Here is a 15,218-nt window from a genome sequence, read left to right as displayed (position 1 = left end):
GAATGGGGAGAAAAGATTGGATGGCGGGGGGAGAGATGATTGGGTGGGGGGTGAGAGGCTGCGATCGGGAGGGGGGAGAGAGGATTGGGAGTCAGGGAGGAGAGAGGTTTGGGAGTGGGGAGAGGAATGGGAGGGAGGAGAGAAGGAGAGGATCGGGAGGGGGAAGAGAGGTCACAATCAGGAGGGAGATGTCGCGATCGGGAGGGGAGAGTGAGGTTGCAATTGGGAGGAGGGAGAGAGGCGACGAATGGGAGTGGGGGCGAGAGAGGATTGGGGTGGGGAGGTCATACTTGGGAGGGCGAGAGAGGATCGGACGGGGGGAGAAAGGTTGTGATTGGGGCGGGGGGGTGGGAAGAGGTTGGGAAGGGGAGAGAGGCTGCAATTGGGGGATGGGGTGGGGAGCACTCCTGCTCCACCTGGCCCTCAAGGTGTGCCGGAAAAAGCACTTACCTTTTGGAGCCGGCAGCTTCGGACTCCCTTTCCCTGCGGACTTTCCCGATCACTGGGAAACCTGTGCAGCAACAGTGAATTTAAAATCCACCTGACAATTGCATTGTGGGAGCTCTATTTAAATCTGCTAAATGAGGTCTCCGCCTCTCCACGACGGGATTTTTGCACGCCCCGATATCCACCCTCATAAAAATGGCCGCGGAGCGAGTGCAGCATGTCAGGGACGCATTCCCCATTTTTACATCTTTAACCCCCGCCCCAAACCTTCTGCTGCCCATCATTGGGGTGGCTAATATCAACTGCTCAGCTCCTATTCCATTGTGAATGGGATAGAGCTGCTGACTCGGAAGGCTATGACTCACCTGATGAAATGTGTCGATTTCAATCCGCTCCAAAATTGCGATCTCCTTTAAAATGAATGGAGTTTCTCCGAAGGGAATGCACAAATGTCAAACCTCATGAAGGCTAAAAGCTCAATTTGGATTTTTGGCTTTTTGCATTTTCACCCGTTTCCGGGCGTAATTCGCGACGGAGCGAAACATTTTGTACCGGGTTAATGTTAGCGCCAGAGCGAGGGACTTTCGCTGAATGAAAGTTCACGAGGAGCGTCAGCGTTAACTCTGGCGTTGCACCACAGACTTTGTGTGCCAGGGCCGAAAGTTCTGGCGCTGATGCATTCTGCGCATTCACAATTATTTTTTTTTCTTCCCGCGCTTCTTGTCTGATTTCCTGTCACAAATGCTAATGCAGGGCGTGGCCACTACCTGCGTGCGCATACGCAGTACAACCGGAGCTGAAGCAGCCATTTCACACTTGGATTTTGATCATGGAGGATGACGATTCCAGACAGCGTGCTAGACGATTCAGCCAAGAGGCTAATAAAGCTCTATTGGGGGCTGTGGAAAGAAGATGGCAGGAGTTGCATCTTCAGGGTGGTTCTGGACTACTGCCATCCATATTTGAAAGGATTTGGAGGGTGAGGAGGTCTCTGCCTCGGACACTGTGGTCAGGACTGGTACACAGTGCCAAAAGAAATGTAACGATCTCACCAGGGTTGTCAGAGTGAGTAACCATTTTCATTCATGCACTCCTTCATTACTTCAAGGATAAATCTGCAACCCTATTTGTTCTTATGCTGTTGGTGCTGCTCAGCATTCTGTGGGTTGCCTCCTAAAATGCATGACACATAGGTAGGCTAAGGTCGACACCCTATTTGCCATGAATGATCTTTATGCATTATTAAGATTGCTTTCTGAGATCTCATAAGATGGCTCCCCACTTCAGTGTCCTCCTGATGAACCACATGCAACTTCCAAGGCCATTAAACAGAGGACTGCATTACATTCAGACATTATGGTATAAGTGCTTTGATGGCTATCTCTTGTAACCATTCCCATTTTCATCTTTGCAGGCAAAGAAGTCTCATAATCGCCTCAGACCCTGCCACTCACGGACATTGAGAACAGAGTGGCAGGCCTCGTTGGCGTCACAGGTCAGGCAGCTGCCACTGGGGGTGCTGACCTCCGCTTGGATACTAAGGGTAAGTCCTGCACACTCCCTGGGATAAGTTGGGGCAATATCATGCAGTGCCTCTGGATTAGGGTTGGGGCAATGTCCTGCAGTGCCTCTGGACTAGATATAATGGAATAGCGACGGTCCTTCAAATGAGCCTGTGCTATGTGACCTTCTTCATGTCACCCTACTCCCTCCCCTGCTGCTAACCACTCGTCTGTTGCTTTCTACTTCCAGATGACCAGCCACAGCCGCAGTATCCCTCAACAGACCAATCCATGTCAGGCCATCGTCTGGAGGAGGAGGAGGAAGGGGAGGATACCGATGAGCCGATGCTTGTGCAGCATCATTTGACCCTTGCTTTTTTAGATTGATTAGAAAGATTTTCCCTAGATTTTCTGTCCCCTTTAAAAATCATTCGACTTCTGCTCCACCACCGGCACTCAGCTCATCTGAAGACGACGTGACGTTTTCGGAGTTTGAGGAATCCGAGGCTCCTGGGACCAGTGGTGTTCAGCAACGTGGTGCTGGGGTTGAATCCCGTATGTCATCTCTCCAGTGGGTGAGTCAGCAAAGTCGGTCTGCAGATATGGAACTGGACATGGTAGGAATGTCCAGGGAGAGCATCCAAATCAGCCGTCAGCTCCTTGATGTCTTGCGTAGGAATCCTGCTAGCATCGACATTACAGAGGTAGGGTCGCAGATTGTCAGTGCGAGCCGTGATACCAGCGAGGCCATCAATGCCCACACGAGACTGGTGGCCTCCAGCAGTGACAGTGTAGTCCCGGAGAGTGTGGCGCAAGCCCTTGCGGAATATGGTGCATCACAGGCACAAGCTCTGCTTCAGCTTGGGCAGGTGATGCAGTCCATGCCTGCCTCCATACTCTCTGCGTTCCCCACTGTCACACGGGGAAATGACAGTTCCGAAGCAGGCCAGCAAGGTGCTCTAGCTGCTAGGGACAAGTCCTGTCGGCGACTGAGTGGCTCCAGGGATATGGGAAGTGGTGTCATTCCTCCGGATGACAGCATTCCGTTTCCCCCCACTCAGTCGGTAACCAAGTATCAGCGACGGATGTCACCCAAACCACCTGTGACTGGCAACGGCAATGATGAGGCTAGCCAGTCAGAAGCCGAGCCTTCCACGCCACGAGCTGGTCCAGTGCATCCCCAGATGCCGTCTCTCCCCCCAACCCAGCAGCGCTCTGGAACCTTGCTGCACGCCATCTTGGTGCCATTTTGATTAGGAGCAACAGGCATGGGAGGCTGATGAAGGGAAGGGGGCAAAAGACAGTGGGAAAAACTAGTGGGGCAGGAATTGTTGCGAGATTATGTTGTTGATGCTGGATGCATTGAATGTTTTATGTTACAGCATCATTGTGTTACAGTATCACACTGGATTATGTTGTTGATGCTTGATGCTAAATTATGTTCCAATAATTTGTTGAATTTTCACACTGCTGGATGAAACTCATTTTATTTTATTTTATTGAAGTCTCATAATGAAGATTACAAAGTTTAGTGTTACAATGTTCAATACATTTTTTCTTTACCTTAACCATTTCTGTGTCGTGTCTCATTTGCAGAATAAGAGGGGGAATAGTCAACATGGTGGGATAGAGTGGCCAGGCAATGCTCAAACCTGCCGTTCAGGCTTCAAGCAAAGCATTCAATTATGAGCTGCCGACGTAAAGCTTTTGCAGCGGCGAAATCTCCACGATACCTCCCCTGTGGTTATGGTGGTGGTGGCATGGGTTCCTCACCAGGCTCCTCTTCCTCCTTCTTCTTCCCCCTTTCTCCTGAGGTGGTCCTGCAATCCCCATTGGCAATTCCTGACCCCTCATGATGGCTAAGTTGTGTAGCATGCAGCACACCACAATGAACTCAAGAGACCTGCTGAGGGGAGTATTGCAGGCAGCCTCCAGAGTGGTCCAGGCATCAGAAGCGCTGCGTGAGCACTCCAATTGTCTATTCGACGATGTTGCGTGTGACTGCATGGCTCTCATTATAGCAATGCTCGGCTTCTGTCTGAGGGTTCCGGACACGGGGGGAGATCATTAGCCAGTTGGCGAGGCCATAACCTTTGTCTCCGAGCTTCCAGCTCTGGCCTTGTAGTTGTTGCTGGAACATGCATGAGACACTGCTCTCACGCAAGATGAAAGCATCATGGATGCTTCCTGGATGTTGGGCATTGCCTGCTATGATGCACTGAGAATGGTCGAAGACGATCTGTACATTCATGGAGTGGAATCCCTTTCGGTTTCGGAAAACCTCTGCCTTCTGTAAAGTTGCTCACAGGGCGATGTGGGTACTGTCAATGGCACCCTGAACCTTGGGGAAACCAGAAAATCGTCAAAAACCTAGAGCCCTCTCACTTTGGGTCTCCCTGGTCATTGGGAAATTTATGAAGTCCATTCTGCGTGCGTACAGTGCATTAATCACCTGTCAAATGCAGCAATGTCTAGCGTGCTGCGAGATGGATAATATGTCCCTCGCTGATGCCTGAAAGGAGCTGGAGGCATAAAAGGCAAGTGCCACAGTCACCTTCACCTTGATGGGCAGTGCAGTCCTGTTGCCACTGGTAGGCTGTAGGTCTGCCTGTAGGAGCTGGCATATCTCTGTCAGCACTTCTTTTGAAAGCACAGCCTCCTAACGCACTGTGTCTCAGAGAGCTGGAGGTATGAGCGATGTTTCCTGTAAACTCATGGGGGATAAGGTCTCCTCCTCATATATCTGCGACCTCTCCAATTACGTTGCAAATTATCAACAATAAGCCTTCTTCCAGCTCGAAGAATTACTGGCTCCCAACCTAGCATGGCCCCCATCTTTTAAAATGTCCTTAAATGTCCTTTATAAAACAAACTAGAAACTCACATAAATTCACAATTAAAAGAACACAGTAACGCAGCGTTCTTCTCCCAAACCTTTTATTCATTCACAACTGTGACTCTCCTTCGCTTTCAACATGGCGCCATTAGTGCCTGGTACACCCTGGGTCCTCAGTTTTCTCTGGGCGGGTTCTTGGGTGGACGCTAAATCAGGCAAAATGCTCGAAAGTTCCTTCTGGGGCGCAGCGATTCATGATTTACGTCATCCCAACGGTCAATACAGTGGCGGGGCGGTAATTTTAGCGCCACCGCAAAACCATTAGTGAAAGTTTTGCCAGCGCAAAACCTTGTGCGCCTTGTTTCACGCCCAAAAAATCATTTTTGCGCCCCGCCGAGGTGCTAAACAGGGCGCAAATCAGCCGAAAATCCAGCTCAATTATGTATATTCTAATTATAGGTTTCTTTAGATTGACATTGGGGCATTAATTTAAATAGAAAATTTTGCCCTAGATTTTCTGTCCCCTTTAAAAATCTGAAGAAAACAAGTTTCTGTTCAGTACAGGATGTAATGACAATAATGTACGAACAGGAATTGTGCTTTTAACGGCACTGCGTTCTTTCTCATCTCATGGTGTTACAGTTTAGATTTAGCACAATATGCTCTTTTACAATGAACTTCTTGTTTACATAGATTTGTATTTCCTCCTTTAGCTTTCCCCTTCCGCCCCATTACACATAATTTCTCAATTATCGAGGTGAGTGGGTCACGTGGGCCAGAGGGCTCTGTCTGTTCCACTCCAGCAAACTAACAGCCATTGCAGCATAGCATTGATTTCGCATCTATAAATATAGAGGAAACATCAGGGTTATTGTTCCATTTGCGCTTAGTGTGAGTAAACCCATTTAAACTTGTACCATTCTGGTTATTTTCAAGAGTGACATATGTCAGACTGGGTTACATTTTTATAACACAATTCCATTCCTAATGAGTGGCACATCAGTCCTCTGCTTCTCCCTCTTTCCCTTCCTACGAGACAGGGCATTGCATCACTTGGTACCCTTTACCACGCAGGTCAGCTGAGATATTAGAGTGCGCCATGTGGGAGAGAATATCCGCTCTTGATGCACTATTCCCATTGCACTATGTCTATTGCACTATGCCGAATGTACTATGCTCAATGCACTATTCCCATTGCACTATACCATTGCACTATGCCGAATGTACTATGCTCAATGCACTATTCCTATTGCACTATGCCCACTGCATTGTTCCCATCGCACTATTCCCATTGAATTATGCTCAAATTACTATGCCCATTCCACTATTCCTGTTGCCCTCTGCCAATTGAACAATGGATTTATGCGCTAGATTCTAGAATTCGTATTATTTATTATTTGCCGATTAAAAGCAGACAAAAAAAAATTCTTCATATATCGGAACCCTTCATGTCACAACAGCATTCAAAAGAAGCATATTCTTAAACAGGGGATTTCTATATCTAAATAAAAATTGTTAGAAGTAATTTCTGTGGTTTATATTCTTGACTGTAAGTGATTTAAGCATTTTTGTTCAAATTGTTATACTTTTGGCGAGAGCAGTGCAATAAATAACACCAGGCTTCTGTGCTGCAAACATTAAGCCAACATTTAAATCTGGAAGCCATATGTAGGAGCTTATTAGCTCTTTAATGATAAAGAAATAGAAAGATATTCCCCGCTATAAATACTCACATGTAAAAAGCAAAACACAGAACTCTAAATTCCAGTCATCAGCCATAAATATTTTGACGTTAAAATGAGACCACAATAGTTTTGTTACCAGCTTGTGTTATATTCACCGGCAGTGTGCGTGCAAGGTTGTAATAATACAAGTGGGCTCGGAACAGAGACAAATCTTTCTTCTACTCCGCAGCAACAACTTTCAAAAGCGCAGAAATACATCACAATAATGAGATGAGGAATTCAGTTTTTAGAAAGGTTAAGAAATTCTAATTATTTTGGAAATGATTTTCATTTTGATTTCAACCAGTTTAAATGAAAAAAAAAGCTAGCCCGAAACTGACCCAACTCCAGAATTTTGAGAGCATCTCGACTTTTTCTCCTGCTCTCTTTCTCCCTTCCGCATTCTCTCTGCACACTGTCATGTGTACACACCCACACTAACACACACACACACTCACATACTGACCACACACAAACACATGGTCACACACAAACATGCACACAGACACACACCCTACATGCTCGCACACACACTCATCCTCTCTCTCTAATGCTCTCAGATGGAATAGGTATGGGGCAGTGCAGCCGTCAGTCAAGATTACTTGCCGGCCCAGCCAAAGAGGACCCGAAAGGTGATTTCCTCTTCATTTTTGTTGGGCCAGGAAAAGCAATGTTGCTTGTCCAGTCCCCACAAACCCAGCTTGCTCCTCCAGCCCGGAGACCTGCAGGGCGTGGGATGTTATGGTCGGCCAGAGTTGGCGGGCTATCCCAGGGGGCTCGATTTCCATCTACAGCCCGCCGGCCCAGTCCTCAGAATGGAGGAGGCCGCTGTGAGTTCTTCCCCTGCCTGGGTACTGCTCTGAGGGAAATGCACCCCTGTCTGTAACATCCGCCTCCCTCCCAGTAAAGTGCAGTGGTGCTGGTGACACACAGCAGGCAGCCTATTGTACAATCCGCCTGACGTTCCTTTCCGTCAACGCTTTGCACCCGACCAAAATGAAATTATCCTCCATGTCTTTAACATTCGCCTTTCTCCACTCTGTGCCTCACATGTGTCTCTACCTGCTCCACGGTTACAGGATTCCTCTTATCCTCTCACTGTTTCTGAGATTCCCCATACTCCCCATGAGATCCATTATACTTCCCTAGGTTGTAGGAGCACATATGCTTTCCCTGTCTCTCAAATTCACCACTCATTCTGGCTCTCCAAACTGCACAATTGGCCAACAGGCAGGAAGTGAAAGTGTTTTGAAACCAATATGTGGGTATCCAGGAGTGGAATCCAGCCTGAGTGAGTTAGATATAAACTGTCAGAAACTGGGTGAAGATCTTGGTCTAACATCAGTAATATTATCATTATATACTTCCAGTGTCTCGTGTCTTTAATGGTTTTCTCTTTCCCAGTAGCAGAATATCGCAGTGAAGAGATCGAAAACGTGGTCTCTCCTCATTTGAATGCTCTGCATTACTCTGCAAACAAGCCTGTTTTTCACAGTTTCCTGTTCCATTTCACGCTGTGTAATGGAACACTGACTACAGCACGCACCTCATTATAACGTGGAAAACAGTTGGCTCCCAATGGCTGTCTTAGAAAGAGGATGGAATGTAATTATTTAAAGTCTTTTGAGAATTCCATTACGTATTCATTGCCAGTATCAAACAACAGAATTATAAGAGGCAATGTTTTGTGTTCTGGTTAAAATACAGCTTTCAAAGTAAAGTCCAATAAAATAGGCTTCTGGTTCAGCTGCGTGTTAATGAACAGTGTTATGTATGCAACCCTATGTAACCAGTTTTATACCGCCACCAGAGGGTGTATCTGTTGGAGTCCCAAGGGATCCCAGCATCCATAGGGAGCACTATATATAAGCAGGCCTCCCATGCTGTACGAACACTCTGGAGTTAGAATAAAGAGACTAAGGTCACACTTACTCACGTCTACAGTACTCAATCACGTTACTTTATCCTGGACATAAAAACTGGCAACGAGATAACGAGCCATCACGCGAAAATGCAGACAACTGTTGGTATCCTGGAGAAATTTTCAGAAGTTGATGATTGGGAGGCCTTCGTGGAGCGCTCGACCAATACTTCGTGGCCAACGAGCTGGAAGAGAGTGTGAATGCTGCCAAACGAAGGGCGATCCTCCTCACCGTCTGCGGGGCAACAACCTATGGCCTCATGAAGAATCTTCTTGCTCCAGTGAAACCAACAACCAAATCATATGAAGAACTGTGTACACTGGTCCGGGAGCACCTAAATCCGAAGGAGAGCGTTCTGATGGCAAGGTATCGATTTTACACATGTTAGCGGTCTGAAGGCCAGGGAGTGGCAAGCTATGTCTCCGAACTAAGGCGCTTTGCAGGACATTGCGAATTTGATGGATTCCTGGTGCAAATGCTAAGAGACTTTTTTGTGCTTGGCATTGCCATGAGATTATCCTTCGCAAACTATTGACTGTTGAAACACCGAACCTGAGCAAAGCCATAACGATAGCCCAGGCATTTATGTCCACCAGCGATAACACCAAACAAATTTCGCAACATAAAGGTGTTTCGGCAAGTACTATACACAAAGTAATGTCGTTTTCAGGCAGGAATGCATATGGCAGAACGTACACGCCTGCAACTGCACGACCTCAGATGACTCACAGAGTCTGCCATCAAGCGTTAATGCGAGGCAATTGACACCTTGTTGGCACTGCGAAGGTGATCATCGAGCCTGCCATGTATTTCACCATCTTGCAATGACTATAAGTATGTAACTGTAACTCATGCATACTGTACCTGTACCCTTGTAATGCACACCCTGACCACAGGGAGTGAGCTCCTCACCTGGGCTTCCAGGTATAAAAGGGGAGGTCCCACCCAGGATCAGCACTCTTTAGTCCTGGGAATAAAGTGAAGGTCACAGAGTGACCATGTCTGATATAACCATGCCTCGTGTGAGTTTGTAACAAGGTGCAGAGATCTGGCGACGAGAAACGGGAATCACCAAACTACGAGGATGGCCACCGGCAGCACAGAAGAACGCTACTGTGTGGGTGAGGACTGGGATGACTTTATGGAAAGACTCCAGCAGAGCTTTGTCACAAAGGTCTGGCTGGAAGAGGCAGCAGCTGACAAGCGGAGGGTGCATCTACTGACCAGCTGTGGTCCACAGACGTATGCGCTGATGAAAGACCTGCTCACACCCCAAAAGCCAGCGGACAAGTCCTTCGAAGAGCTCAGCCAGCTGATCAGTGAGCATCTCAAGCCAGTAAGTAGCGTACACATGGCCCAGCACCGGTTCTACTCTCACCGGCGTCGGGAGGGTCAAAACATCTCGGACTTTGTGGCGGAACTGTGGCGTTTGGCCAATCTCTGTAAGTTCTCCGATGCCTGCAGGGGGGAGATGTTAAGGGACTTTTTCGTCGAGAGCATTAATCATGCCAGCATTTTCAGGAAGCTCATAAAGACGAAGGATTTGCCTTTAGAAGGGACAGCGTTGATAGCTCAGACCTTTATGGAAGGGGAAGAGGAGACCAAGCTAATCTACGCACACAGCCCTGGTTTTAAAGTTGCGTTGAACCAGGGAATCAATGTTACAAAAATGACACAGAACCCCACAGGCAGGTTAAGGCAATTTGACACCATCCAGGCAGGCAGGCAAGGGCAATTCGACACCACGCAGGTAGCAACAAGCTCCTGGCAACAGGGACAATGGAAAGGGGACTGGTAATTTATGCCATCACGAGGAACAATACTTCCTGTGATGGGACAATTAACATCCCCCATCAGAGTGCGTAGAAATAGCCAAAAGGGCCATCAGAGAGGAATGCCTGGGAATAGTCCTTTTGTTAACAGCAATCTCAGCTCATGTTGGAGATGTGGGAGCAGACATACTGCAAAAATCTGCAGGTTCCAACTTTACACCTGTAGGATTTGTAATGTCAAGGGATACCTGGCCAGGATGTGCAAAAAGGCAGTAGCGAGGCTAGTCTGCGAGACAGAGGACCCAGACGAGGGGTCTGAAATGCAGGATGAGGCCTGGGGAACAACCATGGATGCTGAAGCTCAGCGAGTTCATGTGGCTGAGGTCCACGGCTCATACACCAAAACGCCACCCATGATGATGAAAGTCTTACTGAATGGCATCCCAGTGCACATGGAGCTGGATACCGGAGCTAGCCAGTCACTCATGAGTGCCCAACAATTTGAGAGACTTTGGCCACACAGAGCTAGCAGGCCCAAACTGGAACGCATTGAGATGCAGCTACGTATGTACACCAAAGAGATCATCCCAGTGCTGGGCAGTGCAAACTTGGTGGTAACGCATAATGGATCACAGAACCGGCTGCCACTCTGGATTGTTCCGGGAAATGGCCCCGCGCTCTTGGGGAGGAGTTGGCTAGCTGTGATGAATTAGAAATGGGGGGATGTGCACGCCATTTCATCCGTGGAGCGAAGTTCATGCTCGCAGGTATTGCAAAAATTCGAGTCACTCTTTCAACCCGGTGCCGGAACGTTCTAGGACACCAAAGTAGTGATACACATCACTCTGGATGTCAGACCAGTGCACCACAAAGCCAGAGCGGTGCCGTACGTGATGCGTGAAAAAATTGAAAGTGAACTGGACAGGCTGCTCAGAGAGGGCATAATTTCGGCCGTTGAATTCAGCGACTGGGCAAGTCCCATTGTTTCCGTCCTCAAAGCAGATGGCTCAGTTAGGATTTGTGGTGACTACAAAGCCATCATCAACCGAGTGTCGCTGCAAGCCCAATACCCGCTCCCGAGAGCGGAGGACCTTTTTGCCACGCTGGCAGGTGGTAAGCTGTTCACAAAGCTGGACCTCACTTCGGCCTACATGACTCAGGAACTGGCTGAAGAATCCAAGTTTCTGACCACCATCACGACACACAAAGGATTATTTGTTTACAATAGGTGCCCGTTTGGCATTCGTTTGGCAGCGGCTATTTTTCAGTGAAACATGGAAAGCTTGCTCAAGTCCATCCCTGCAACGATCGTGTTCCAAGACGACATCCTTATAACAGGTCGCGACACTGAGGAACACCTCCGCAACCTGGAGGAGGTGCTACGCCGATTGGAACAGGTAGGCCTGTGGTTGAAAAGGGCCAAGTGCGTGTTTTTGGCCTCAGAGGTTGAGTTCCTGGGCAGGAGGATTGCCACAGATGGGATCCTGCCCACTGAATCAAAAACTGAGGCGATTTGCCAGGCACCCAGGCCCTGCAACACGTCGGAATTGCGATAATTCCTGGGACTCTTGAACTATTTTGGGAACTTCCTGCCGAACTTAAGCACATTGTTGGAGCCGTTATACATGCTCCTAATGTTACATGCTACATGTTAAGAATGGGCTTTCAATAAGGCGAGGAACCTGCTGTGTTCCAACAAACTGTTGACTTTGTATGACCCTTGTAAAAAACTGGTTTTAACATGCGATGCATCATCCTACGGGGTTGGTGTGTTTTGCAGCAGGGTAACGATGACGGCAGACTCCAACCGGTGGCTTACGCCTCCAGGTCGCTCACCCAGGCAGAGCGTGGATACGGCATGGTCGAGAAGGAGGCACTCGCGTGTGTGTACGGTGTGAAAAAGATGCACCAGTACCTTTTCGGTAGACGGTTCGAGCTAGACACGGACCACAAGCCGTTAACGTCCCTGTTGTGCGACAGCAAGGCTGTCAACGCTAATGCGTCAGCTCGCATACAGCGACGGGCCCTCATGTTGGCTGTGTATGACTACACCATACGGCACCGGCCAGGCATCGAAAATTGCGTTGATGCGCTCAGCAGGCTCCCACTGACCACCACCGAGGGGGCATCGGAGCAGAGCACCGAGATGGTCATGGCCGTTGAGGCTTTTAACACTGCGGGCTCCCCCATCACAGCCCACCAGATCAAACTCTGGACCAACAGGGACCCCCTCCTATCCATGATAAAGAAATGTGTCATGACTGGGAACTGGGCGCCCGCACACAGGACGTGCCCCGACGAAGTCAGGCCGTTTCAGAGACGGATGGATGAACTCTCCGTCCAAGCCGATTGCCTGTTATGAGGCAGCCGGGTAGTCATGCCCCAGAAAGGAAGGGAAGCGTTCATCAGGGAACTCCACAGCGAGCACCCTGGCATCGTGTTAATGAAGGCCATTGCCCGGTCACACGTGTGGTGGCTGGGGATTGTCTCAGACCTGGAACACTGGGTTCGCAGGTGCACGACGTGTGCCCAGCTGGGCAATGCCCCCAGGGAGGCCCCACTCAGCCCGTGGCCCTGGCAAACCAGGCCATGGTCATGTATTCACGTGGACTATGCGGGTCCGTTCATGGGAAAAATATTCCTGATCGTTGTCGATGCATACTCGAAGTGGATCGAGTACATCATATTGAACTCGTGCACGACATCCATCACTGTGGAGAGTCTGCATACGGTTTTCGCGACCCACGGCTTGCTGGACATTCTGGTCAGCGATAATGGCCCGTGTTTTACCAGCCATGAATTCCAGGAGTTTATGTCGGGCAATGGGATCAAGCACGTCCGGACAGCGCCGTTCAAGCCAGCCTCCAATGGCCAGGCAGAACGGGCGGTCCAAGTCATAAAGCAGGGCATGCTACGCATCCAAGGACCTTCCCTTCATTACCGCCTATCGCGCCTCCAGCTGGCCCACAGGTCCCGGCCGCACTCGCTCACGGGAGTCCCACCAGCGGAACTCCTCATGAAACACATGCTCAAGACGCGGCTGTCCCTTATTCACCCAGCCCTGGCAGACATTGTTGAGGGCAAGCGCCAATCCCAAACCGAGTTCCATGATCGAAGCCCAAAGGGAGGTGTATAGAAATAGATGACCCGGTATTTGTTCTTAACCATGCTTTGGTACCCAAATGGCTTAAGGTCACCGTAATTGGTAAAGAAGGAAACAAGATCATGGTGGTCAGACTAAACAATGGGCAGATATGCCGCAAACACTTGGACCAAGTCAAGACAAGGTTCAGTGCAGACACGGAGGATCCGGAAGAAGAGCATGATGAGATAGCACCCACACCACTACCAGCGCACAAGCAACAAAGACTGCCCTCAGCATGCACAGTCCCTGCGGCCAGCCCGGACAGGTCGGAATCACCTCAAGTAACAGAGACGCGTGCTGTGGCTCAGCCACCAGAGCCACAACTGCGGTGCTCCACAAGAGAGCGCCGACCACCCGATAGACTTAACCTCTGAAAGTAAAAGACCTAAGGGGGGAGGTGATGTCATGTATTTCACCATCTTGCAATGACTATAAGTACGTAACTGTAACCCATGCATACTGTACCTGTACCCTTGTAATGCATACCCTGACCACAGGGAATGAGCTCCTCACCTGGGCTTCCAGGTATAAAAGGGGAGGTCCCACCCAGGATCAGCACTCTTTAGTCCTGGGAATAAAGTGAAGGTCACAGAGTGACCGTGTCTGATATATCCATGCCTCGTGTGAGTTTGTAACAAGGTCCAGAGACACAACAGAGCCCATCAATGCCGCTTCAAACACTATGCGTGCAAAGGCTGTGGAACAATGGGACACCTCCAGCGAATGTGCAGACGAGCTGCAAACCCTGCAAACCACCATGTTGCAGAGGAAGAATGATCCATGGCAGATCAAACTGAACTAGAGACTCAAACCGTGGAGGCAGAAGTATACAGAAGTCCACCGATCATGTTAAAAGTTGAACTGAACAGAATTCCAGTATCCATGGAATTGGACACGGGTGCGAGTCAGTCCATCATGAGCAAAAAGGCCTTCGACAGGCTGTAGTGAATAAGGCACACAGGCCCAAGCTGAGCCCCATCCACACCAAGCTGAGAACTTACACTAAGGAGCTGATCCCTGTAATTGGCAGTGCAGCAGTAAAAGTCTCCTATGATGGAGCAGTGCACGAACTACCACTATGGATATTACCAGGAGATGGCAGAAGCTGGCTAGGAAAAATCCGCTAGAACTGGGATGACATCCGAGCGCTTTCGTCCGTTGACGACACCTCATGTGCCCAGGTTCTGAGCAAGTTTCCGTCGTTGTTTGAAGCTTCTCTGGGGCGAAGATATAGATTCACTTGATTCCCGGTACACGACCCATCTACCACAAGGCACGGGCGGTGCCATGTATGATGCGAGAGAAAGCGGAGATCAAGTTAGACAGGCTGCAATGAGAGGGCATCATCGCGCCGGTGAAGTTGAACGAGTGGGCCAGTCCAATTGTTTCGGTTCTCAAGTGCGATGGCACGGTCAGAATTTGCGGGGACTATAAAGTAACGATTAACTGTTTTTCGCTGCAGGACCAATACCCGCTACCCAAGGCAGATGACCTATTTGCGACGCTGGCAGGAGGGAAGAAGTTCACCAAGTTGGACCTGACCTCGGCCTACATGACGCAGGTGCTAGCGGAATCTTCGAAAGGCCTCACCTGCATCAACAAGCACAAAGGTCTGTTCATCTACAATAGATGCCCGTTTGGGATTCGATCGGCCACAGCTATTTTTCAAAGGAAAATGGGCAGTCTGCTAAAGTCGGTTCCGCGCACTGTGGTTTTCCAGGACGATATACTGGTCACAGGTCGAGACACCATCGAACACTTGCAGAACCTGGAAGAGATTCTAAGTCGGCTAGATGGTGTGGGACTCAGGTTGAAACGCTCAAAGTGTATTTTCCTGGCACCAGAGGTCGAGTTCTTAGGGAGAAGAATC

At 49.1% G+C, this 15,218-nt stretch overlaps 1 protein-coding gene across 1 annotated transcript in view; it reads left to right on the top strand.

Annotated features, from left to right (window-relative positions):
- Positions 1-15,218, top strand: part of LOC139260510 (ADAMTS-like protein 1) — a 456,828-nt gene that overhangs the window by 208,310 nt on the left and 233,300 nt on the right. The gene's annotated exons all lie outside the window — the stretch shown is intronic.

The sequence above is a fragment of the Pristiophorus japonicus genome, chromosome 1 (genome assembly GCF_044704955.1).
Source record: "Pristiophorus japonicus isolate sPriJap1 chromosome 1, sPriJap1.hap1, whole genome shotgun sequence".
Taxonomy (NCBI): Eukaryota; Metazoa; Chordata; class Chondrichthyes; family Pristiophoridae; genus Pristiophorus; species Pristiophorus japonicus.
The sequence above is the reverse complement of the archived record's forward strand: the minus strand, read 5'-3'. Positions and strand labels throughout refer to the sequence as shown.